Source organism: Rhipicephalus microplus, chromosome 4, assembly GCF_043290135.1.
Source record: "Rhipicephalus microplus isolate Deutch F79 chromosome 4, USDA_Rmic, whole genome shotgun sequence".
In the NCBI taxonomy this organism is placed as follows: domain Eukaryota; kingdom Metazoa; phylum Arthropoda; class Arachnida; order Ixodida; family Ixodidae; genus Rhipicephalus; species Rhipicephalus microplus.
The window spans coordinates 45,138,269-45,163,364 of NC_134703.1; the positions used below are offsets into that span (position 1 = coordinate 45,138,269).

At 45.1% G+C, this 25,096-nt stretch overlaps 1 protein-coding gene and 1 long non-coding RNA gene across 7 annotated transcripts in view; one reads left to right on the forward strand and one right to left on the reverse strand.

The window, feature by feature from the left end:
• Positions 1-1,164: 1,164 nt before the first annotated feature.
• The window catches only part of LOC119172633 (uncharacterized), a 76,867-nt gene continuing 52,935 nt past the window's right edge, over positions 1,165-25,096 (forward strand). The window contains exons 1-6 of one of the 3 annotated variants that reach the window (XM_075892678.1): positions 1,165-1,319; positions 4,566-4,661; positions 9,359-9,576; positions 11,872-11,987; positions 21,187-21,231; positions 22,519-22,566. The gene's annotated coding sequence lies outside the window, so the exon portion shown is untranslated. The remainder of the gene's footprint in view (positions 1,320-4,565; positions 4,662-9,358; positions 9,577-11,871; positions 11,988-21,186; positions 21,232-22,518; positions 22,567-25,096) is intronic. The other 2 variants (XM_075892680.1, XM_075892679.1) reach the window with 2 other exon arrangements.
• LOC142814254 (uncharacterized) overlaps positions 19,842-25,096 on the reverse strand; it is a 46,289-nt gene continuing 41,034 nt past the window's right edge. For all 4 annotated transcript variants that reach the window (XR_012894889.1, XR_012894890.1, XR_012894887.1 and 1 more), the window contains one exon: positions 19,842-20,496. This is a non-coding gene — a long non-coding RNA (uncharacterized LOC142814254). The remainder of the gene's footprint in view (positions 20,497-25,096) is intronic.

The following is a 25,096-nucleotide window of genomic DNA, read 5'->3' on the forward strand; positions in this document are numbered from 1 at the left end:
CAGCTACTTGTACATGAAGAATGTCGATACAAAATGGAGGAAGCGAACCAGAAAATTGACTGGTAAATACTTAGAAAACAGCAGGGGCCAAACCAAAAAGAATTATCAGTTAACAAGAAGATGAAGGAAGCTGAGACGGATATGTGGAGAATCGGCATGATTAAGAAGTCCGCACTAGAGATCTATCGAACTTTTAAGCAGGAAATTGCCAAGGAAAGGATCTATGATAATACTCGGGGCAGTTCTCTACTAGCTGTTTGAGGCCAGAACGGGAGTATTGCGAACCAAGAGATATCGGGCCAAATACAAAGGGGTAGACACGGTATGCAGTGCGTGTGGAAAGAAAGAAGAAACTGCCGAACAATTGATAATGTTCTGTAAAGGGCTTCACCTTATAGTTTAGGATGATGGCACAGTTTTTCAAATCACTGGGGTTTAGGGACAGGGAGGGCTGAATAGACATTAAGCGGGTAGAATCAACTAGAAGGAGGTTATCTGATTGGTGGCTAAAGTCAAGGCACGAGTGAAAACTAAACGCTTCACTGCAAAGTACGAATCCTCAACATCACTTTTTAAAAGTAAAAAAATAAATCTAGTTTTTGGTTCATTAAGTATTACGGCTTAGTGACGCTAGCCACCGCCCGATATAAAGGGGACAGGTAGCAATATATCCATCTACTATTACGGCGTTTTTTTATTTATGGCCCCTAGGGGAGCGTCAGTCGAGAGTTATTTAAGATCTGCAACTATACACGAAAATTTCAAAGGCCATGCAAAATGTAGGTTTGTTGCACCGTCCGCCACAAGTGACGCTAAAAACCGACAGTAATCAGAAATGAAAGAGGGAAAGCGTGTGGCAGCTGTTTTTGTTCTCACGCGGCAGGCATCTACATAGACGAGGTATTTTAAAAACAAAAATATATTACACGATACAACTATTTCATTCATACGGCAGCAAAAAAAATTGCAAAAGTATCATTTACGCTGCCAGTTACTAAGTGCCCTATTTCGCTTATCAACGAACTGTTAGACAAAACGTTTTATGGAAATGTAATTCCGTAAGCGCTAAAAATTCCCACAGGAACGACTGATCTGGGCTATTTTTCGGCTACTTTGTATTTATTCATTCGGCTACGTTTGGGCTCCTGCCAAGTCCCATTTGGCTGTTCGAGGTTTGCACCATCTAGTAACCCTGGGCGCGAGCAATGGCGAAAGGCTATGGCGCGCGCAATTTTTACCGCTTTCATGGCATAAACAGCATTTGTACAGCGATACTTCAGACGTCAAGAACTCCGAAAGCTCTAAGAGCGGATACAGAGGCAAGTTCATAGTCTTCTAACTTGCGGTACAGTGTTTACGATGCGCCAAAACGGGATACCTGCAGGTGTTTTGTAGGCCCGTTCGTTTCGGTGCCACGTTAGAGAAGGTGTCGCAGACAGACTCGCGATATCGTTGCTCTCCGCAGGGCCCAGGCACCTCTTCGATTGTTGTCAAGTGGTAGGTGTTATATATGTGCTGTGATAAGAAGTTTACCTGGATGAATAATCAGTGTGCAGCCATTCTTGCGGTGAAAAAAATGTTTCATGCGCTTGACGGTGGTAGCTGGCTAGGCCACATTCTGGCTGAAGACAGCGGTCTTCCCCTGCACTCAAGCGATGATTGTTGCGAATGACGAATGTGGCAGCTTTTACGCTGCTCTTACGCGAAGCAAGCACTGGATTTCCGTGTTCATCGAAGAAATGAAAACGCAATGCGGTAATAGAGTTGTTTGTTGTGTTCTTGGTATTTTCGGTAATTCAGCATTCGTTAATTCGGATAATTTCGCTGGTATCGTGACAGTCAAAATAACAAGCGTTTACTTTAATGTTCTTCGTGACTGCCGCTGAAAAACCTACGCAGAAGAAACCTAATATCACTTTTTGCCAATTTAGGAAAGTTGGGAGAAAGGACTGTTTCTGTCAGATAGTGAATAAAGTTGCACAAGTCTCAAACTGCTGAGTATTTCAGGACACAATCCTAGAACAGACGTGCGGATCTTAGACATTCAAAATTTTTAGCTCCGTGATGCATTTGTGTTACTTTTTGACTGAATTAATTTATATACTACCATGTCACTACTCTCTGCAAGTTGTGTTCTGTTGCCTTTATAGAAAACACGTTTGAAAAAAATTTGCTTAGATTAGCTTCCCGACACGGTGAAGAAAATGAAAAGAGGTGTGCTTTTGAATAAGGTGTCTTCAAAATACACTTGGCTAGGTGTCAAAGGGAAGTTGAACTTCAGAAGACAGAAGCTGCCAAATTCTGCTTGGCATGATTCTTTCTGCATTACTTTATTTCTTAAAGCAAATCTCAATCACAATTGCTGCTGGCATATTTGGACAGCATATCGAACTGCTCAACACCTGAATGTAGAGATCTGAATAAAGTGGCTTATGTGAGCTGTAATTAAGCATACAAACAAGACTGGTTTTCAACTCAGTAGTTTTGATATTTTGGTTGCAGAGAAAGCTCCCAATGTTAGTAAGACAGTTTGGTTGTTCAGACAAATGTCATTATTCTTCTGTTCTTATTGCACTTGTTAAGATCGACAGAAAGTACAGTGGAAAATTCCAAGCAAAATATGATGCATCAGACACATTATTAGCAGATCATGTATTGGCTGTCAATGTGTATATATATATATATATATATATATATATATATATATATATATATATATATATATATATATATATATATATATATATATATATATATATATATATATCTATATATATATATATATATATATATATATATATATATATATATATATATATATATATATATATATATATAGTCTTAGCGATCTACTTGCTTGATGAGTGGTGCAAATCAATCTGTATCTGACCTTTGCAATTGCCTATGCCATTGTTAAATGTTTCTGTTTATTTCAATTGGTTTCTTATTATAATTGAACAAAACCATATCCACAGTTTTAGAGATTTATATTGGTAATGTGTTTTTATGATGACTGCCTTTCAGTGAGCAAAGTGTGCTTTATGTGGCCAAATAGGTGTACTACCACAAACAAAGAAGAATCATCTTCGTATTTTTTGTTAGTGCAAACATTATTTTGTGCCATTCTTATCAGGCTTCTTAAATTTAGTCCAGAAATTGCTGCAGCCAGCCCTAACTGTGTAGAGCCGCATTACCTACTGTTCACCTTTTGTCAAAGAACATATTTTTGCACACTATATTCTGGAGTTTTACTTCCAAAACTATAATGATTTATGTGCCATAGTGTAGCACTTTATATTAACTTTTACCTCTTGGGGTTGTATGATATGCTTTAAAATGAAAGAACATGGGAGCAATGGTACTATGCCTGTTCGCTGTGATGGTGTAGCGGTTACAGCGCTTGGTTGCTAACCTGAAGGTCTAGGGTGTGATCGTCGTGCTGGCAGTCTCATTCGGATGGGGGTAAAATGCTAAAGGCCCATGTGCGATGTGTGTGCACGTTAAACATTACCAAATGGTGAAAATTGCCAGAGCTCTCCACTATGGCATCACGTAATCATATCACGGTATATGAATAATATTATTGTAGTTGTTATGCCTCCATCAAAATGTGGCTCCATCAGCTCTGACTTAAATACGCTATTTCATGCTCGTTGCCAAAACATTTTAGCTGTCTGAGCCAGTGCACCATGTGGGAATATGTTGTTAGGTAGAACATTTCGCCTTCTAATGTGTAAAAGTGCAGTAAGCTTGCATATTTTCTCCTGAGTTAGTTTCAATAATTCTACAGCGAAAGTCGTTATGAGATCACAACTCGGGTCACGTAGAGTGCCGTAGTTGCACGCCGTTGCCGCCGGTGTCCATAACCACATCACACGAAAATAGAAAAAAAAACCTAGCACCAACGACACAGTGGGACTCGAACCCGGGTCCTGGGTGCCAGCCCAGTATTCTACCTCTGAGCCACGCCGGTGCTTGAGACTTGTTGGCAAACTTACCTCAGGCAGGCTTGATGCCTCGATAGCAATCGCGTTAAAATGACTTGAAAAGTGTTTTAAAATAGCCAAAGAACCACTCATCGCACAATGCAAACAGCATAAGGAGTTGGTCGTCCAATGCTCCAACCCATTACAAAACCTTGTTCTTGTTCAGCTATTAACTGTGGCGCATACCCACTTCAGTCAATTCCTCGTTGTCAGCCACTGCACGAACAATCGGCACAAAATTCCTTGCACGTGTTTAGCGGATACCACGCTTCTGAGAAGAATGACGAAAAATAGCACAGCGAATGCCGGTCTACTACCCAAACAAATTTATTAATAATGGCCTAGTGGGTATCAAGCAAGTGTGCTTGCAGTAGTTACCCAATGAGTGTTTCCAACAGGCTCTGAAAGGCAGCTCTTCCAGCTTTCGCTGTTACTGTGCTGCTCCTTCCGCGCAGGCCTGGCGTTTCTTGCTTTCTCACGGCTTTCCTGTGAATGGCATGCATACAGCTGGAAAATAGCATTTTATAGAGGCGTTTCCTTTCTTTTCATTTACTTAAAAGCAACCTCCTAATTCAACAGGTCACCTCCAAAGCAACACGGAGACGTCTGGGCATCAGCTGAAGACATGGATTGGCACGACCCTACTGGATACGACACTCCCTAGGGGCGTGTCATGTACTGTTTTGTTATATTACAGCTTAATTTTTTCTCTTTTGTAGTTTATGCCATACTTATAGATAAATATTTCTTCAATATTCATTTCTAGTTTATATGTAAACTTGCTGTGTATGTGTGCAGCATCTAGTCGCAGTGCGCACTGTACATGTTTTGTGCTTTGTTTTTAAATAAAAAGTGTGTATGCAATACACTTGGCTCAGTGTTTCTCTAGTACAAGCGGTCGTTTAGCATTATGTTACCATCTGTCAAATTTCATTGAATGAAAGTGTTGCGATTTCATAAGTTCAAATCAGGCATACATTTTTCTATGCTTTCTGGTGCTAATTTGATTAGTTGTTTTTAAAATGCACTTTAGTAAAAAGTTTTGTGTGTACTTTAGTCTAATTTCAGTAACTTCAGTACATGTCTAAAACTAATTAAATTAGCATCTAAAAGCAAAGAAAAACTTATTCGTGATTTGAACTTCTGAATTTGCAACTTAAAAGAGCAAAAGAGAAAAAAAAAACTATAGAAGACTTCTTTTACAGAACACACTGAATAAATGACATCCTTTGATCTCCCTGTCATGTACACAGTGTGTCCTTCGGGACTTGTTTGGGACTTGCAAGGGATAACCCTGGGTTCTGGAAAGTGCAGCCAAATCGACTTGCAAGAGATGTCCGACGCTGTTTCGGAAATGCAGTGAATATCTGCTATCCAGTCAGGGGTGTCCTGTGGACGTACGTTCCTAGCATGTCATTGTTGTCACTGGGTTCACAGTCAATCTCTTCAGGAAGCACACTATTTTTTCACTTCACACTGTGTCGTTTTGACGGGGCCGGTAATTGTACGCCATAGCAACTTTTCGCATTGTATATATAAACTGTGTTTCAGTATGCGCGGATAACAAAAAGAAGCGTGTTGGCTCGGCATGCACAGTTTACAAATCGCGAGGAGAAAAAACAAAATGAAGAGAAACGCATGTTCATCTCGCAGGCGAGCTTTTTGGGTGTTGCGAATAAGGCGGTATTGTTTCTTTTCATTCGCACTTGTCACTATTTGTTTAGTCGGGCGCTTCTATAATGAGATCTGAAACATGAATTTCGATTTGTTTGGATGCGTGCATGTACAGGAAATTTGTCATGCCAACGAAATGGGGTAAAATGAAACCGTAAAAAGGCGGTGCAACACAGGTACATACATTGCACGAAAAATATTCTATCGTAAATGTATACTAAAACCGTTTATCGCTTATTATTCATAACATTAGGAATACTATGACATAAATGTTGCTTTGTTGCAGAGGATGTTCACCATTACGTGCTCAGCATAGCTGCGTCGCAACAAATCCATATTTGTGCTTTGCATTCTCAACACCTCGTGATAATAGAGGTGTACCTATATATAGGTAGACTCGTGTGAAGAGAAATTGTCCATCTATTCGCAGAAACCTCCGTGCTCTCCTGCTTACCCTTTCCTTAAGTTGTGTTACATCTTCATTGCCCTTTGCATATCCTGCAGCTTCCTTCTTACATAGCGTGGCAGAGTGCATGCCCTTCAGGCCGACCTCACCAGCTCTGCTATGCAGCCCCCTTTCGAAAGCCTCTTTTTACTTTGCACTGCCCTTTCCTTTCTGAGCCGATGGAGACCCGGTGCGGTGGCGTGCCGAAAAACAGCACCTGGTGGAGCACCACGACATAACTCAGCCGCACACGCCCAGACAACTGGCTGCAGTATACCCCAGTGAGAGCATGCTCGTGTGCCGCTGTACCGGTAATACTGCACTGTGGTTTAGAAAAGTAACTTTGTCCAAAGGCAACTGTCACCTAAAAAGCACTAAATATGAAGAGAAGCTCTGCAAAGTGGACTGCAGGGCTTCCAGGAATTTACGTTTTGCTAGAGAAGTATAAAATAATTTCGATTTTTAGTCATCGTTTGGTTTGCCTATTGCACAGTTTCACTTTTTCCCGTTGCCTGTGTGAACTTAAAATAAACATCTCTGTTCAACATTGATAATTGCTGGGCTTTTATGTCCTAAACATGACAGGATTTTGAGGAACGCTGTAGTGTAGGTATCAGGGTTAATTGTGACTACTTGGGTTTCTTAAATGCACACATATATTATGATTCACAGGTGTTCTTTGTATTTCACTTCATCGAAGTGCGGCCGCCGAGGTCAGGAAGTATCTCCTGCACCCTTAAGCATAGCAGCGCAACACCACATGTGCTATGCTGCCACGGTAGTTTGCTTGATCAATATCCTCATGCATACAGACCACATGCGATGCCAAAAAAAAAAATTGCTGCAGGTACCACTTCGTGTTTTTTTGTTTTGTTTTACTACAAATGTGGGCAGCGTGGTATTGTCGCACCACGTACTTATCAATGGGGGCATGTCAGCCTGCAGTAGCTTAGCGCGAAACCCAGCACGCAACCAGACAATGAATTGAGTTCGTTGCGCAACAAGGTTGCAAGGAGACCAGGCAAAAAAGCTGCACTGAGCAGCTTGAGGGGAACCTGGCCCCCATACACACTGAGCGATTACAGAAGCTCAAAGCTTGCCCTATGCCCAACACATGAACAGAACAGTAAGAACGGTAAATAAACTTGGTAAGAAATAATGAACAAGGCTATTGCATAAACACGTGATAGGGACAACGCAGTCCCCATCCCGGCACAGCATTGTCCCCTCGATGCGATATGCATAGATACAGCCCCCTTTGCAGGGCTTCTCTTCGTTCTTTGGTGCTCTTTATGTGAGAGTAACCTTGGAACAAAGTTGTTTTTCTAAATCGCAGTGCGGTATTGCCCGCGCAATGGCTTTTCGAACTGTTCGTTCCACAATGAAGCACAGCAGCAGCGTACGTGCGTGCTCTCGCAGCGGTACACTGCGGCCGGTCGTCTGGGCGCGAGCAGTTGAGTTGCAGTGCAACTTTCTGCCAGGTGCTCTTTTTTGGTGCGCCACCTATGCAGCACTGGTCTTCTATATCACCAGCAAGACACATGGAGGGTAGCAAGATGGTACCGACCACCTTTGTATACCCTCCTAAGCATCGAGCCAAGGCCACTTCGATAAATTATTGAAACCCTCGCCTTCTTCCTTCATTTTCTAAGTATCATTTTTCTTCTGTTGTCCAGAAACAGTGGCAAATTAGTTGCCGGTCGCGAAGATGAGAGCCACAGTGGGCAATTTTCATTCCTCGTCAGACCGCATTACACCGCTGACTCATTGTGCAACAACAAATGGCACGGGCTAGATTTATTTGGCTTCCTGAACTGACGTCCACACGCTGTCGGGGGATCGGCGCATTATTTGCCACTTTTTAACCTTAGTCATTTGTACTGGTAATAGCGCAATGGTGCAGTTCGTAGTCATTATTTTGACTACGAACTGGTGTTTGTCATTGGTGATGCAACATAAGCTCGTCCAACAACGAAGTGCTTTGTTGTCTTTAGCAATCTCTCGTGTCCTTTGTGGACGCCAGTTCGTGAATCACGGAGAGAGTCATAATCGCGTATAACCAATGGCATGGGTGTGGAATCGGCGTTTTGGTTAGGCACCCTCTCCTAATTTTCTTCAATCAGTGATTTCAGGAGGTATAAGTTAGCTGCGCTTCCTGGGAGAAACCATAATCTGTCATCCTGAGCTACGGCTACAGAAAGGTGTGTGCCAGAAATATGTCTTCCTCGCGTTCACGGACCTGTGATTACGAGGCGCGGTCGGGGCATGCCTATATATATAGACAGTCTTTTTTCAGGCGATACGTATATTTTGTTTAACATGCACGTGCAGCAAGCGCTATCGAATTGGGCTCCGCTCACAGGAGACATGCAGTAACCACCATCATGAAGGCTGTCTCACGTTTAACTTAATGATGTAACGTCATATATCAATATACATGTATGTAGCTTCTGTACTGCGAAGCTGTTATGAGGCTCACATATCGAGATGGCAGTGCCAGCTACGGGCAACACATAGCATCGCTACGTGTTGACGAAGGCCGTGCCACGGCTGACACATAAGGCGTAAAAGCATTGCCCTCTCGTGTGTGTACCCGCTTGTGTTCTTGAAGGTTTTCAACAATATTTATCATTTTTCCTCGGTAAAACTACCCCTCGTCCTTGATCCGAATTTCGGGGGAAGGGTGGGAGGGCCTAGTGCTTCTTTCTCCTCCGGCTAGGGGCCTGGTGTATAGAAGGAAGGAAACACGTCTACGTATCTGGACTCCACAGATTGAGCAGGTGTCTAAAACTCGCTTCAGAGAGTTAACCGCAATCACAAAATGTATAGTCCCGCCAGTGCCGGGACAGCAAAGATAGTGGTCACGAATGTGGGTAATGGAGAGAGCTGGAACAAAATGTCACCCAATGCTGCCATGTGAAGAACCCCTTTCTAATAGTATGTTATACATGGGAAAATTTCTGAAGGGGATTTGATTTCTTTTACTTCTCCTTAGAGTGCGGTATAACAAGTACATAGACTGCACCTAGCGATCAACATACTCAATAATTGGTCGTGCTTCACTTCTTACAGACATAAAATGTTCGTAAACGGACCTAGATACAGCATATCTTGTAACCAATGAAATTTGCGGTGTCTAAATAGTTTGAAACGTTTATATTCTAAAGGAACTTGTATATAGTAACTTAGCACACAATCACAAGACGTGTGTAGTGTTTTGACTCGGTTTCTGTCCTGCCTCGGCCACTTGCAGCGAAGTGGCAACGTGCTGAGCTCCTGCAATGAGACGCTGAAGCTGAACAGCAGCAACGTGCAGAGCTTCTGCAACGAGACACTCAAGCTGCACTGCAGCTCTCCCCTCTCGCATGCCGCCAGTGCCATGTTCGAGCACCTGACGCTGACGTCGGGGCTGCCGCCACGCCGCAGCACAGCGTGGCTTTCCTCGGCTCCGATAGAGGGCGCCTCAAGAAGGTAGGAATACAAACTGTTATATGTATACCGTCGAACCTCGATATAACAAACTTGCATCTTACACAATTTTGTTATATCTGAAAATTCGTTATAAAGACATTCTTAACACTATTGTAGAACTATTCTTCATTTATTTAGTTTGAACTGACATTTTGTTATATCCAGGTTCGTTATATCGAGGTTTGAGTGTACATAGTATACCCCTCCCTGTGCATACACTCCTGCAGTTGAAAACCACAGTCTTGCATGAATGCCGCTTTGTATGTAAGGTCTGTTCGATTCACCTGCACCAATCGGAACCGTTCACGGTTGTGCACTCGAAGTTCAGAAATTGTGCAGCTCAGGATGTCATTACTGGGGATTGGCAGTGCAAGAGACGCCCATCAGCTGAGCTCTCAAGTGGTGCTCATCGATGAGAACGCTGTCCGAGTCCCACAAGAGTGCGGGAACACTCCCAAGTGCACTGCAAGAAACGGGCATTGGTGTGCCAGTGACACGTAGTCTGCGTCGCACACGAACGCTGCGACATGCAGTCAGCGTTTCAGGAGAAGTGCGTGCACGGACAGAGGAGGATAAACAGCGCGTCGCATATGCACAGGGGTGCTCTCTCTCTGTGGCTTTTGTTACGGCCGGTCGTGTCTGGTGTGAAGTCACTTTTTGACGCCTAGTGTTCTTGACACCTGTAAATATGTAAATAAATTTGTGTGTTCTTCGTGCGAGCAGGAAGCCTCCGAAGAGTTGCTCCTGTCCCGGCGCCAGGGTGTCCGCCTGGGCCCAACTGCTCGGTTACTTCAAGGGGTGCAAGGCACAGTGCGACACCCGAAACCAATGATTATGTGCCGACCAGGTGCATGCCTTATTTCTGTTCGCTTAGCTTACACTGTTCAGCTAACACTGACCAATGGCAAACCCCACATGCGTACAGTTCATGGAGAGCAAACATCTTGGCAAAACACTTTGCGTTAGTGGAGGCAGGTACGGCGCCTACGCTAAGTGCTATGTCGTCTGCTCAGCTGCACGCATAGCTGCACAGCCGGCACCGTCAGCGTAGGAGGTGCAAGAAAATCGTGAACTAGCACTGCACCTTTCGAAACAAATGGCAGGGTTCAGAGGTCGTCAATGCTGCACCGCTGAAACAAATGGCAAGGTGCTGCACCTCGTGAGCTGGTTCATGTGGTGCAGGTGGATCAAACGGATCTATAGTTCCAGAGGTGAATGGGAACGATGCACAAATAGAACTGTTGATTTATGGATACATTTGAAAGAAAGGTTTTGTTGTATCTTGGAATCAAGCAAAAAATCTCACTTCATGAACTCTAATGTTTCAGCCTTGGTCTTAGTCAAAACGCCAATAGTTTGTTAGTGAAGTACGGTTGTTTTTGCTTGTATGTTAATCCCTCATTCATATGTGCTACAAAAATCTTGAACTGCATGACCGAAGATGTGTTGTTTGAAATTCCTGAGGAGAGTGGTATGGTAATGTTCAGTTTATCAAAAGTAGTGTAGATATAATGCAAACCTCAGGAATTGACACCGTGCCGAGTGACCCTGTTTATGCACTCCAAAAGAAGCACCATGCCTCTTCCCCAGTCTGTTGCATTGTTCTAACACTTATGTCCTACCAACGTGCCCGAGTTTACACCCTTCATCGGTCACCTGAAAGATCTTCGCATTTGAAGAAACATAACAAAACAGTGAAACACAAATTTGTGTTGGGCTAAGATGGCACCATTCTCTGGTGCCAAAGTTTCCATAGCCCGAGTTGAAGCTTTACGTGGTACCGATAATTAACGCTGCTCTTCACAAACGTAACAGTCGTGTATTCGGAGGGCAACATTCACACGCGATTCCACTCGCCTGCCTTTTTTAACTTTATGTGCCCCTTTTACTGTGATCACTCCTCTCTATCTTCCACTCGTCATCAAGTGGCCTTCACCTACGAATACAAGAATTTCCCGCTAGGGTTCTGACATAACCACGCGTTTCTTTCTACACGTCTTTCGAAATGTTTCACTTAAGCGTACGAACTGTTATCAATTCGACGTAGTTTTGCTTGAACAATTAGACATGACATTCGCACATCCACCAGATCTACTTTATTACTATATATGAGAGAAGAATTACTGCTTAATTCTGACTGGTTCTCTGCCTGTTTTAGCACCCCTTTTGTCTTCACTCCATGTAATATTATAATAGAGCCCTCAATCTGTTGTACACCGCCATAGCTTGTTTTGCTTTCTTTCATGACCTGTTCCGAATGCTGTTTTGACGGTGGCCTATGCATCACTCCTGCAGGTCAGCAAAGTCCATGTGGACTTTGCTGGCACAAATGAGGGCCAGCAGTACAACACATGCGACAAATGCCTCCATGCCAGGAGCTACAACTGCGAATGGTGTTCGCTCGAAAAAAGGTAAGTCTATCACCACAGAAATAAAAATTATAGGCATAACCTTAAAGGACAGGAAGGGAGCAGAATGGATCGGGAAACAATCGAGAAAAAATGGGCATGGGCAAGGAACATCTCGTTAAGGCGAGATAATCACAATAGTTGCGGTTTGTGCATATTGGTGCACGAACTAAATCAATCATTTCTATAGCGCACAAACATACGATAACCAAAAAACAAGCATGACACACAGGCGCTGTGTGCTATGCGTGTTTCTTAGTCCTCGTCTGTTTAATTTATTAAGAAAGTTAACCTCTGGTCATAATGAGTAACAGGCTGAATTCCAAGAGGAGGCAAGCACGTGAGAAAGATACAGGAAGGTTAGGTAGTCAACTGAAATTTAAAAGTTAACGAAAAATCAGGGTCGCAGCAAGTACAGAACCGGGTTAATTGGCAAAACAAATAGGGGAGCCCTTTATTTTGCACTCGGCATAGTCAGGACGATGACGGTCACCACACACTGCAAGTTTCTTTCGCGCTCCATGATGCAATGGGTTTACACTTAAGTATGGCTACTGTTGCGAGCTGGGGTCTACCCAACCCATCCCCGCAGATGGGAGTTGCCTAGACGCCAGGGTCACATTGGACCCGGACTCCTGCGGTAGCGTGGAGCAACTCCGGGTGGAAGAAACGATGCTGACAAGTTGGGAAATGAAAAACAAACAGGTTTAATAGCACTATTTAGAATTATTTTACAGTATAGAGTTTCGTAAACCACGAGCGTGGTGTAAGAACCATTGAACCATGCTTCAGAGAGACTCCTGCACTTTGTAGCGTCGTTTGTAGCATATGTCGGCACATTGCGAGACTACTCACTCAAACTCACTCACAATGTTTTCAGCCTTCGCACTCTCGTCTCCTCACACTCACAGGCCCTCACTCACATTTGTACTCACACTCGTGAGTATTTACGTTCATACTCACACTCACAGGTACGGCTACCTGTGAGTGTTAGTAGGCGCGAGTATTAACGTGCATGTGAACTCATGTTCACACTCACCTTCATACTCATGCCTTCCAACTCATACGCACTCACTCACTTTTGTACTCACATCTACTCATCATCATCATCAGCAGCAGCAGCAGCCTCACTACGCCCACTGAAGGACAAAGGCCTGTACCCTGCTCCACCAGTCTACTCTGTCTTGTGCTTGCTGCTGCCACTTTATACCCACAAACTCCCTAGTCTCATCTGCCCACTAGACTTTTATGTCCCGTTCATCCGCTTGCGTTATCTAAGAATCTGCAAAATTAATCTGCACAAACCGAAAGTAATGTTCAACAACCTCGAAGAGAACAGCACTTCTGATAGGTATCAGTGCACTTGAAGCTGTAAAAAAGTATGTCTACTTCGAACAGATAGTAACTGCAGAGCCGAGCCATGAGATTAAAATAACTTGAAGAATAAGACAGGGGTGGAACACATTCGGCAAGCATTCTCAAATTATGAATGGTAGATTGCCGCTATCCCTCAAGAGGAAGGTATATAATAACAGCTGCGTCTTACCTGTACTTACCTACGAAATAGAAACCGGGAGGGTTACAAAGAGGGTACAAGTTAAGTTGAGCACGATGCAGCGAGCAACGGAAAGGAAAATGATAGGTGTAAACCTTAGGAACAAAAAGAGAGCAGAGTGTATCAGGAAGCAAACGGTTGTTCAGAACATCACAGTCGAAATCAAGAATAAATGTCATTGGGAAGGGCATGCAGTGCCAAGGCAAGATGATTGCTGGTAATTAAGGATCGCAGACACCTACTCGTACTCATGAGTCTTACCTACGTTCACACTCATGCCTATTATACTAAATTAGGGCTCACTTACGGTTACTCAAACTCATAACCACACGCTCTTGTGCATACTCAGCCTACGTACACTATTAGACACTCACTTTCATACTCAGTCGTACTCACTCGTGGGCACTCACTCCGGTCATGGCGGCTGCATTTTCGATGGAGGTGAAAATGCTTGAGGCCTGTGTGCTTAGGTTTGGGCGCACGTTAAAGAACCCCGGGTTGTCCAAATTTCTGGAGCCTTCTTCTACAGCATTTCTCATAACCATATGGCGATTTTCGGACAGTAAACTCCAGAATTATTATAGGCACTCACTAGCATACTCACACCTCGTGCCCATTGCTACTCGCATGCGTACTTAGGCCCACGAACGACCATAAGTTCTCACTCAGGTTCACCCTCGCCTACTCATGCCCATGGGTACTCATTCCAGTTTATACTCACAGCCACTCACTCTCATAAATGTCTTCTGATGTATCGTCACACCTACTCGGCCTCACGAATAGTCGTCCGCGTTTATACGCACGTGCACTCACATACACACTAGCCTCTATACAGCTTTTCCGATAGAAAATTTTGATTTTTCTATCGGTATACCATGGCGAAAAACATCATTCGGGGGGAGGGGGGGCATGGTTCGTTACGCTTTTATCACAGCGTGTTGCGCAAATACGGTACGCAAATACAGCATGGGGCTGTGGTAGCACTCCTCCTCTTCAGCTTTCTGTGCTTGAAGTGCGTTCTCGAATAGGTTTGAGCGTAAAAAAATGACATACACAAAGACAAAATAAAAAATAACTGTACAAGTGCTCATGTAGTATTTTATATAAATATTATCAAAACGAAGTGTGAGAAACGAAAAAAAAAAAAAAGACCCAGACCAGAGAGCAAGGTTACATTTAAGGTCAACGTAACAACTGAGCGAGCCAGCGCCCGTGGCTCTCACTGGTGCCCACCCCTTCTTCCTTCTTTATTTGTAACACCCTACCGAGGCCGGCAAATTTGTGCACGTTTTAAGAAACCTGTGAGTGAGTTTGCAAGGCTATGTTACACTGTGACGGAAGGGCCTTGGCAACGACGTAGCTTGGGGAGGCGGCGGCTGGTCCTGCGGAGGCAGTAGTCCAATCTTGCTTTGATGTCCAGAGGATGTGGTTACTTTGTTTGCCATCTTCAGATCATACTGAGAGCTTTTGCACTTCTTACGTCACTTGTAGTAGGACGAGTCTGATCTTGGCCTGCTTTCGTAGACTCACGAGGTTTCCCTTAGTTTGCGCACTTCTTGGGACCGATATTTGTCAGGTGTTGCTGGTGTTGGATGTCACGCTTTTGTAGGTGCTGTGCGGTCATTTGCTGCTTGTCCCCTTTGGGAGTCGGGTAGTGTTTCTGAGCTGGATAAAAACTTCAAAAGTCGCAATAGATTCTTCTTCCTCGCTCGACGAGGACAACGATGAAGCCCATGCATTCTGGTTCTGTCGCGTGGCGACTTTGCCAAAGACGGGAATGTCGGCCGCTTTCGAGGGCTGCAGAGGTTCGTCCACGTGTGCTGTGGCTGGTAGCACATTGGCAGTGTCCATCGCGGCATTGCGGACGACGGCGTAGAGGGAGTTGACGTCTTTAAGTGCGTCATTTTAAGTCGTGGCGGCACGTTTGAAGACATCACTGCATGAGTCTCCCGAAAAATTGTCGATCACAGCGTGTCCGCTTCACAAGTCTTCGTTTGCACCGATCTCCTGCATGATAAACATGGTGCAGTGTTGGGCTGTGCAGTGTTTTCATGGCACAGGTCTCTGATGTCTGGTGCCATCTTCTCCCGATGTTCGGTGGTGTCGTAGACGGTCATGGGGTGCATGTACTCAGTTGAGTGAAGCTCGTAGCAGCGCTGCTGCTCGCATTCCCTATCGTCGACTTGCTTGGGGGGAGACGAACTGGAGACCTTACCACCAGGATCAGGCCTTAAGAGCATGTTGGACGAGAAGTTGGGCTCCGCGTGTTATTGTTCACGAGGGAAGTCCTGGAGGTACATGGTGCCGTGTGACGGATATTCGTGTTCTGGTTCTGGAAACTATGACTGCTTTGCTGGTTCTGCAAAATATGACAGCTTTGGTAAGCAGCCGCTCAGTCCACGGTAAGCCGGGTCCTTGTGGTCGATGCGCAAAAGGCACCCAAGATTTCCCTCAGCCATCAAACTACATACGGCGTACCCTGCGGATAAGTGCTTGCACCAAAGCATAGTGGGTCGCATGGAAAGCGACAGGTCTTTTGGCGTGTACCCAAAGCTCGTTGGAGTTGCTGTTGGCGTCAAAGTCTGGACGCCTGTCGAAGACCAAGTTGTGGCCCGCTGCGACGTCAAAACGAGAGAAATCGAGAGGCTGGTTGAAGGGGAAGTTGCGGCCTGCTCCGACGTCGAAGTGAGAGGAGTCGAGAGGCCGGTCGAAGGTGAAGTTGCAGCCTGCTGCGATATCCAAGGGAGATGAGTGAACAGGCCAGACGAAAACGAACTTGCTGCCTGCTTAGATGTCGAGGCATGAGGGGTCGAAAAGCTGACCAAAGGCGATGTCGCGGCAGGCTGCGATGTGGATTTGAGAGGCCTGTTCCATAGAGTGCTTGAGACAGCAGCTTATACTTGTGGAGTTGGCGGCCACCATGAAATTTCGTACAATAATACCTAGAGCAGAATCTGGCGCTGCGATTGTGTAACCCGATGGGAATTATGGGAAGTACAGGCTTCAGATTGGATAGGGTTAGCTAGCGAACTATCTATACTTTTTTCTAGTTTCAGTTTTGTTCTTCACGCAGCGTTGGTAGTGGGGTGCAATTCAAAGCACAAAAGCAGCGTTTTTGTTGTTCAAAGAGGCTGAAGACCATTATGGTCCGAGATTTGCTCCGGCTTAGAGCTTTAAAAGTCGTATTTGACAGTTTAAGTGAACCATCATTCACTCACGTTCGCGTATAGATGTAGCGTCTCGTGCCAATGCAGAATATTACATTGAGTTTACGTTTTTTCATAGGTGCATCTTGCTAAAACTCATTTAAATTGACTGGAAGCTTAGTAGACGCACCTTCACGCTCCTCTGACTCGACAACACAACAAAACCACTCGGACAGACGTACTTTGCATCGCAGAAAAAGTGTTGTTTCTCACTTAATACTGTACTGTTATTCTCGTAAATAGATAATGCGTACTTACGAGAGCAGAACAAAAATGTTATGAAGAATATTTCATTATACCTTGATGCCAAATCTGGAGTGCAGTGACAGAGGAACGCATACCCTGGTGGTTATATTTGTCCAAATTTCACTTCTACTGCATAGTCAATGTAATTTTTCGCAATAAATCTTATGTACAAAAAATGAAACAAGTTTAATTTAAATGTAACTTCATATCACCTTGTTTTACATTCTGCTAACTAGAATCACGAATCTCAAGAACGTGATCCATTCGAACCAGATCCAAAGCCTGTACTTCCTATAATTCCCTTGAGGGTACTAGCGCCTTTTAAAGAGTCGGCGTAGACACTTGCACCAGATTCCGCTCTAGGTATTATTGTATGAAACTCTATGGCGGCTACGGCTCGGTTGTGCGGCGAGTTCTCCCTTGAGCGCAAGCAACTTGGTCCTCAAACATGCTGGCTGTATCAGGTTCGCTTCTAAGTCCTCATTGTGAAGGTAAGCCTGGATCTCTCTGTTGAAATTTATTAGGTGGGCATTTTTCGTGACAATAATTGCACAGAGCTCCTGGAGCCTTAAAGCAGGGGTCGTTGAGTCTTGAGTTGGCCAGAAGGGTGTCAAGTATCGACATTGCTTTGATAATGACAGTTCGGTAGAAACCAAACTCTTCGGAGTTGGTCCATTGTCAAAAGTCGAGGGCCAGACGACCGGGTGGGTTTCGGCACCAAAACGAAGTGTGAGAAATGAAGGAGACCTGGACTTGAGCACCTGGCTACATCAAAGGTCAACGGAACAACTGAGCGCGCAAGCGCCCGTGGCTCTCGCTTGTGCCCGCCGCCTCTGCTTCCTCCTTTGTTTGCAACAGCTACCCCCATTGACAGGTGCATCGACAGGCTTACAGGCAATGACAAGACGGGACCCCTTCCACAGTAAAGATTTTACAGCCCTTTGTGGTGTTTGGGTGCTTTTACTGGAGTCAGGAACGGTGAAATCACAAAGAGCGAGAGAGGAGGAGTGGTATCGTAGTCCAGTACGGTATTTGCATTTTGTATATCTATAACCTGCTAAAACTTTCTGGAACTGAGTACTATCAAATAAGCAGTGCACTCTGAGAGACAGAGAGGACGTGCCGCTGCCAGTGACTGCTGCGCCAATACAGGCGCCGACGCAATGGTGCACCGTTGCACCAGGAGACACAGCGCACACGAAAGGCGCAGCACCAGAATTCCAGCCGCTTGATGTTTGGCGTATCCGACATCGTTTTCTACACAATAGCCGATCAGAATGCTTGCACGAGTGACAGTTAACTTTTGAAGAAAAGTCAAATATCATTTTCTGATAGCTAGTTCTCTTTCCTCTTTTCTTTCAACTTGAAACCTCTGTTATCGAAGTAACACTATATCGCAATGAAACTTTCTTGTGTGTGTGTGTGTGTGTGTGTGGCCTTATACCGCTTGTCTAGTCAACTGCCGCTAGATAACAACGTCAGCACCATTAGGGCACTCCAGCACGACAACTCACTGCGTGTGTCGCCGCGTTTCTCTGTGCAGCATACCGACTCACGCTCATGAGTACACATGCACACTCACGACTACTCACATTCACGCTCGCTACTCACGCTCATGTGTACTCATTCACATTCATACTGACGTCTACTTGAACACCCTCATGTGTGCTCACTCACGTTTACATTTACGACTACTTACACTCTGAGTGCTCACTCACTTCCATTCATATTCACGACTACTCATATTAACAAGTGCCCACTCACGTTCCTATTGACGCCTAATCACACTCATGAGTACTCACTCATGTTCATACTCACTTCTACTCACGCTCCGAGTACTCACTCACATTCATACTCCTACTCACACTGATGAGTACTCACTTATATACTCACACTCACCACGTTAAAATGTGTATGTGTTGCAGTGGTTCTCAAATGGGCGAAGCCATTTCTATGACCCGTGAAACCCCAAACGCATTTTTCTTTAAGCGTGACTGTGCGAGGTATTGATGAACTGTCCAAAATGAAGTGATGTGGCACATTTGTTTGACGTTTTTGGTAACAATGAAAGACACCTGTTTCACACTCAATTTGGGTTAATTTACTTACGTACCCCCCCCCCCCTCCCTTCCCTCCTCTACAAGGGGTTTCCCATCACTTCCACCAGTCCACAAAGGGTCCCCGACACATCCATGGCTTATAACCACGGCCTTGTTGCTTCCTGCTTTTTCATGCTCATTCCGAGAGAAAGGCACTGGGGTTTCAGGCCGTGGGAACGCGGCTCGGCTATGCTCCATGGACAGCACGGCGCCAATGGACGAGAGTCACAACACTACCAATTACACAGCCTGTCACACTGCGCAGGACCCTAAAAAGAAAACGAGGAAAATTTGGGGTGAAGTTTATAAGTCTTTTCTCTCATAACAACGAAAATACTGCGCCTACATGGGAAAAGTGTCCAGCGACAAAATAAACAGCCGGTTCCGCACAGTAAGACACCTCTGCGGAGCCCAAATCTGCAGAAAATGGCCATAAAGTCACGTTTTATCTCCTCTGGCCGATTCGGAGGGCGCACTGGGATTGTAGCTGGCTTTCAACGATAATCTCGAAGAAGGCGACACGCCTTTGTCTTGGCTCATGTCTCTATGTAGTTATTATTACTCCAGGATTTTCCCCCCGCTAGGCCCGCAGCTGTATACAGGCTATCACATCGAATGCAATGCCCTGAGGGAAGGGTGATGGCGTTTGGGATGGGGCAGCATTCATGCCTGCACGGCCGGAGTCACTCTTTAGGAAACATATACACAAAGAGTGAGTGCATCGCGCACACTCTTTCAGGACGTCGATTCATTTTCATATAAATGCTTTATTCCATCGCGAGCTCGGAGACAGTGCGTGCTGGTGGCATTATGGTGCAGCATCCGGCCTTTATTAGCGCGCGCTCATAAAGGCCAGATGCTGCAGCGTAAAAAAGGCTCCTCCGACATGCTGATGTCCTCAGCGTGAGTCGGCCCATACCTTGACACGGCTGTCTTCCACACCTGAGCAGCACGGCAGCAGTAGCTCAGAAGCCATCACACTTGTCCCAGCAGCACACCAGGGTTGTAGCCAGCCACCTGAAACAGCAGCCGAAGCAGTGGCCCACAGGAGACCAGAACTCGCAGCCACTCTGGACAGCGGCGGGAACCCCGGCACCTTGCCTGGACCCTGGGCCGGTCGCCCAGCCGGATTGCAGGCCTCGACCAACGGTTGCCCAGATGTCGGGGACGGCAGCCGGATCAGCAGCGCACTACCTGGTCGCTGGGCCAGTCACCCAGCCGGATTCCAAGGACAGAACAGCATGCCGAGGACGCCCATGAGTTCTCCGGATCGGACGTCCAGCCAAGAACTGCCTCGATCGCTGCTCTGCCTTGAACGCTGGCACATTCTCTTTCGCCACCAGTGTGCGCTTTCTTCTTTGTCGTCGTCCGTGGGGATCGGACAGTTTCGCTTTCGTTTTCCTACCCTATATCACAAGTTGTATGACTTACTCAGCAGGTGGCACTAGTGTGAGTGACAAACAGACGGACATATGGACGGACAGACAGACGGGCACACGAATGTACGGATGGACGGAAGCACAAACAGACTAACAGAAGCACGGATGGACGCTTCGCCCCACTCATCATCATTCACTCTATGCATATGCTGCAATTTTTTTCCCCCATACATGTTCAAGAGTAAGTTGGAAACTCCCGCTTCTGATATGAATGATTGCTTTAAAGATCTCTTGTTTCTAATTTCTATGTAAGGATGTTTACCGTCATCAATTGTAAAAATGGATTGCAAATAACTGTTTAATGGTTTGCAGAATGGGCATTTTCCTCTAGGTGTTTCTTGAGTCATTTTACAGAGATTGGGATTCATGTATTGCTAAAATATAATTGAGAAACTCTTTATGAATGGAGGTAAAGTTTTGTCAAAATAAATAGACTTGGATGCCTCTATTTTATTTTTTGTATTTTGTCGGCTATAATTGTTTGGCTTCTCTTGAATTTTTTTTTCTCAAGCGCTTCACCTTTTTTTACATGTATAACGTCACATTTTATCCACAGAATAATGTTTTTAGTCTTCTACCTTTTTAATGGAATGTGATTTTGCAAGCAATTAGGAGCAGTTTTATTGAATTTCTGCCACAACACTTCTATTGTCACAGTGGAGTTGGAGGCTTATTCCTGAAATGGTGCGAATTCGTCGAACGGTAAGTCGTGTATTGATACGTGATCAGCTTTACTAAGGTCTGGAAATGTTTCCTCTGCATAAGCAGGTGTTATTCTGCCATATATAGGTATTGTACAATAAGTTATCTTATGGTATGATATTGCATCTAGTAATTCTAACTTGGCTTCATGTATTGCGAAGTTATCACTGACAAAGGTTAAATCTAGCACACTCGAGCTGTGTCCCCGTACACGTGTAGGCTGCATCACTATTCATGAAAAGTTTAAGGAAAGAATTAAATCAGAAATGATTTATTAGAAGGCACTGTGGTACTGCATTGTTTCCCAATTGAAGTCTCACAGATTAAAGTCGCCCACCAAGATGACTCTAGGACTTGATGCGTTAAGCCGTATATATGTGCACAGTGCATCTATACACTCATGGCTTGTTGAAGGGGCGCAGTAATACACACCCAAAAATGATAACGTGGGTTGGGAATTTTAATTTGAAAATACTGCCTCTACACCATCTACAACTGGCAGTCATGTGAAAGGGATTCTATTGCTTATAAAGATAGCCACGCCGCCACCTCATGGTATAGCCTTGCGTATCATTACATAGTTTGGGGGTGTTAGTTCAGCGTCTTCTGTATCACTTGTTAGCCAAATTCCAGTAATGGCCACAAATTGGGTTTAAGGCAGATAAGCAACAATTCTAAAGCATCTAACTTGATCATTATACTGCACGCATTCACGTTTGCAAAAGTTATTTCATGTGATGGGTTGGTTGATGCCTTAGCTCTCGAGGTTTGGGATGAACGTTTTCGTTTTGTTTTCTTATGGTACCTGTACTTGTGGTGAAGGGCATTGATTGATAATTCATCTGCTTTCATGGCTGATATAAGGATACTGCTTGGTGATACAAGAACATAGGGGAATGAGCATTTGAGATGCGTCAAGTGGTTTTACGACTTGACAGTTTTCTATCACTGTTGGATTTCGGGTTCCACATATAAACGTCTTCATTAACAAACAGCTTATTGAAAACGAGAGGAATAGCGTCACTGTCCTTTTTTGAATTCTTCGAAAATTCCAGTAATTTGCATGTTTGGTCACGCACAGTCTCAGAGTAGTCTTGTGCTATTAGTGTTGTGTTTTTCAATTTGAAGCCCTTGCTCAATATTGACTCAATTTTTTTTGCAATTAAAAATTAGCAATGATTGGACGCTTTTTATCCTGTGAAAAACGGCCCAGACGGTTGGCCCTAGAAATAGAGGAAACAAACATGCCAAAATTATTTGAACAAAGCTCCTTTACAATTCTCTCAGAAGCTTCCCACGACTCGGAACCATCAGTATCGGCGACTCCATAAAAAAGTAAGTTAGACCGGCGTGAGTGGTTTTCCAAGTCTTCTATTCGGTTTTGGATTCTCTAAAGCTCCTTCCCATTATCGAGGCGAACCCCGAAATTTCTCTTTGTGACCAGTGACTTTAATTCACCAATGATTACTTGCATCTTCGAAATGTTTTCTACATTCATGGAAGAGTGCTGTGTCAAAATTGATTGCAGTTTGCTTTCGAGCTGGCCTACTCTTTTTGTCAGAGATTCGAAATCTTTTTTAAAGGAGCATGTAAAAGCAAAACCTAGTTGACAGATTCGAGAAGACTCGCATGATACAATACATTGCATGCATGCTATCAAAAACTGAGTTAAGCTTCCCTTTCAGAGTTTCAGTCATAGGACCAGGATTTGGTTCTATGTCACGTCCTAGGAGCAGGAGGCGTCGAAGATACAATGCACACTCACTTGCGGCTTCAGGGCACGGAAGCCCGACAATGAAAGGATCATATGATTGAAAGCTGCTAGAAGGTAATTTCGAAAGGTAACTAACCTGCAGAGCGAAAAGACAGATGCGTAAGCATTTTCTTGTTTCCACCATCCTGCCTCCGTGCCCAAAGAAGAGGTATTGCTTGATACTTGGTAATATCTCGTGTCTAAGGCTGATGACCTCATTGCTGCGGCTGCGCATTGGTAATATTCCAGGGGGCGTTTCGTGCGCTCGGACAGGTTCACGGAAGCAGGGGCAGCTTCGCAAATTCCTCCCTAGGGCGGAAAGTCGTTTGGAAAGCCTGACACCCATGCACTGGCCACGATGATGGCGAACTGCAGAGCAAAAAGGCGGATGCATAAGCTTTTCGTTGTTTCCACTATCGCGCCTCCGTGCCCATTGGATTCTCGAAGTATGAGGTGTGCTGCGAAGCACTGTCGGAGATGAAGAAGAAGACAGCAAAGAGGAGGACTATGCTGGCTGACATCCGGGTGGACTTGGCCTTGCCTTGTTTGTCTGGCGTTAGGTGTTTATGATTACCTTGTAAATGTACACTGCGACACCTTTGCTCTTCGTGACATTTTGGTGGAGAATGCGGGTTTTCCCATTTTTAACCTTCACAACGATTCGTCATAGCGGATGCTCCTTTGCTGCTCCTGCTATGTCTACTCAAATGGAATACGAAGAGACGTCTCCAACTGTGCCTCGGCCAGTCAGGCCTGCCACGCCGCAACCGCCGATATATACTGTCGTCCTGACTCAACCACGTGACCCAGGCACCTTTTTTGGCACTGACAACAAAGATGTCAAGGATTTGCTTCTGCTCTACGAACGGGTGAGCGCTCTGTACAACTGGGACCTGATGCTCATACTGGCCAATCTCCTCTTTTACCTTGAGGGAACGATCAAAGTTTGGTTTTGCAACCACGAGCAAGAGATAACGAGCTGGGAAATTTGCAAGCACATACTCATTGATCTATTCAGCAAGCGAATTTGGCGACGTCGAGCTTCACAGAAGGAACTCGCGTGCCGACTCCAGACCTGTACAGTCGTACTTGACATACATTTGAAGTGTGCTCGCGCTCTGCCGCAAGGTTGGCGACAAGATGCCGGAACTTGAAAATGTCGCACACATCCTAAAAGGGATCGCAAATGATGCTTTTACTCTCCTGGTATTCAGAAACTTGACAACAATTGACGGCTTAATTAGCGAATATTGGCGCCATGAAGCAGTGAAAATTAGTTGCATTGCTCCTCATTTTTCACGCCAACGCAACGGCGACGTCTACTTGCGGGGACATCTATCTGCTACCTGCTCCTGCTGCAGGCGAGAACATTGTACGCCTCATCCGCCGCGTAATTGAAGCTGCAGCTTCAGTGCTCATGCACGATTGTGGCCACGAGGATTCCCACACGATTGCTTTAATACAGACCTTTGTACGCCAGGAGCTCGCCAACGCAGGACTCGAGACGCTCTGCCCAGTGAATAGACGAGACTGCCGTCCACATTGTCCTCCTGATCTGCCCCGAAACTTGTACGCTTGCCTCGGTACTGGAACCCGGCGGAGTTGCAAACCCCTGACGACAGTTCTATTCGTTTTTGTTGTGGTAGCATCGGCTGTATTTCCCACCGCTGTCATAGTACCTAGAATTTACAACCCTGGTTCAACTATTCCAACAATCGGCGTTCTCCTGTTAGTTCGAGACTGCCCACCCGCAAAGATGACGTTGCTACATCATCGAAGCCTCCACGACTATACCGCTCTCCTTCGCCGTAGTGTCTTCCTTCTCCTTCCCCATCCTCCTCCCGCTTCTCCTCGGAAAACTAACGGGCGCAGCTCTTGGAGGTGAGCCTGCCGTGATGACTCGACCCGAAATTTCTCTGCTTACACAACAACCTGATCGATGTAGATGTCGACAGCGCCCCTGTCATAGCGCTCGTCAACACCAGCGCTCACATGTCAACTATGAGCTCGAACCTCCATGCACAACAACGGAAGGTTTTCACTCCATCCAGCTCCGCTCGCTGTACTCGCGTAGCCGATGGTGCAACTGCAGTTGTCACTGATATGTGTAAT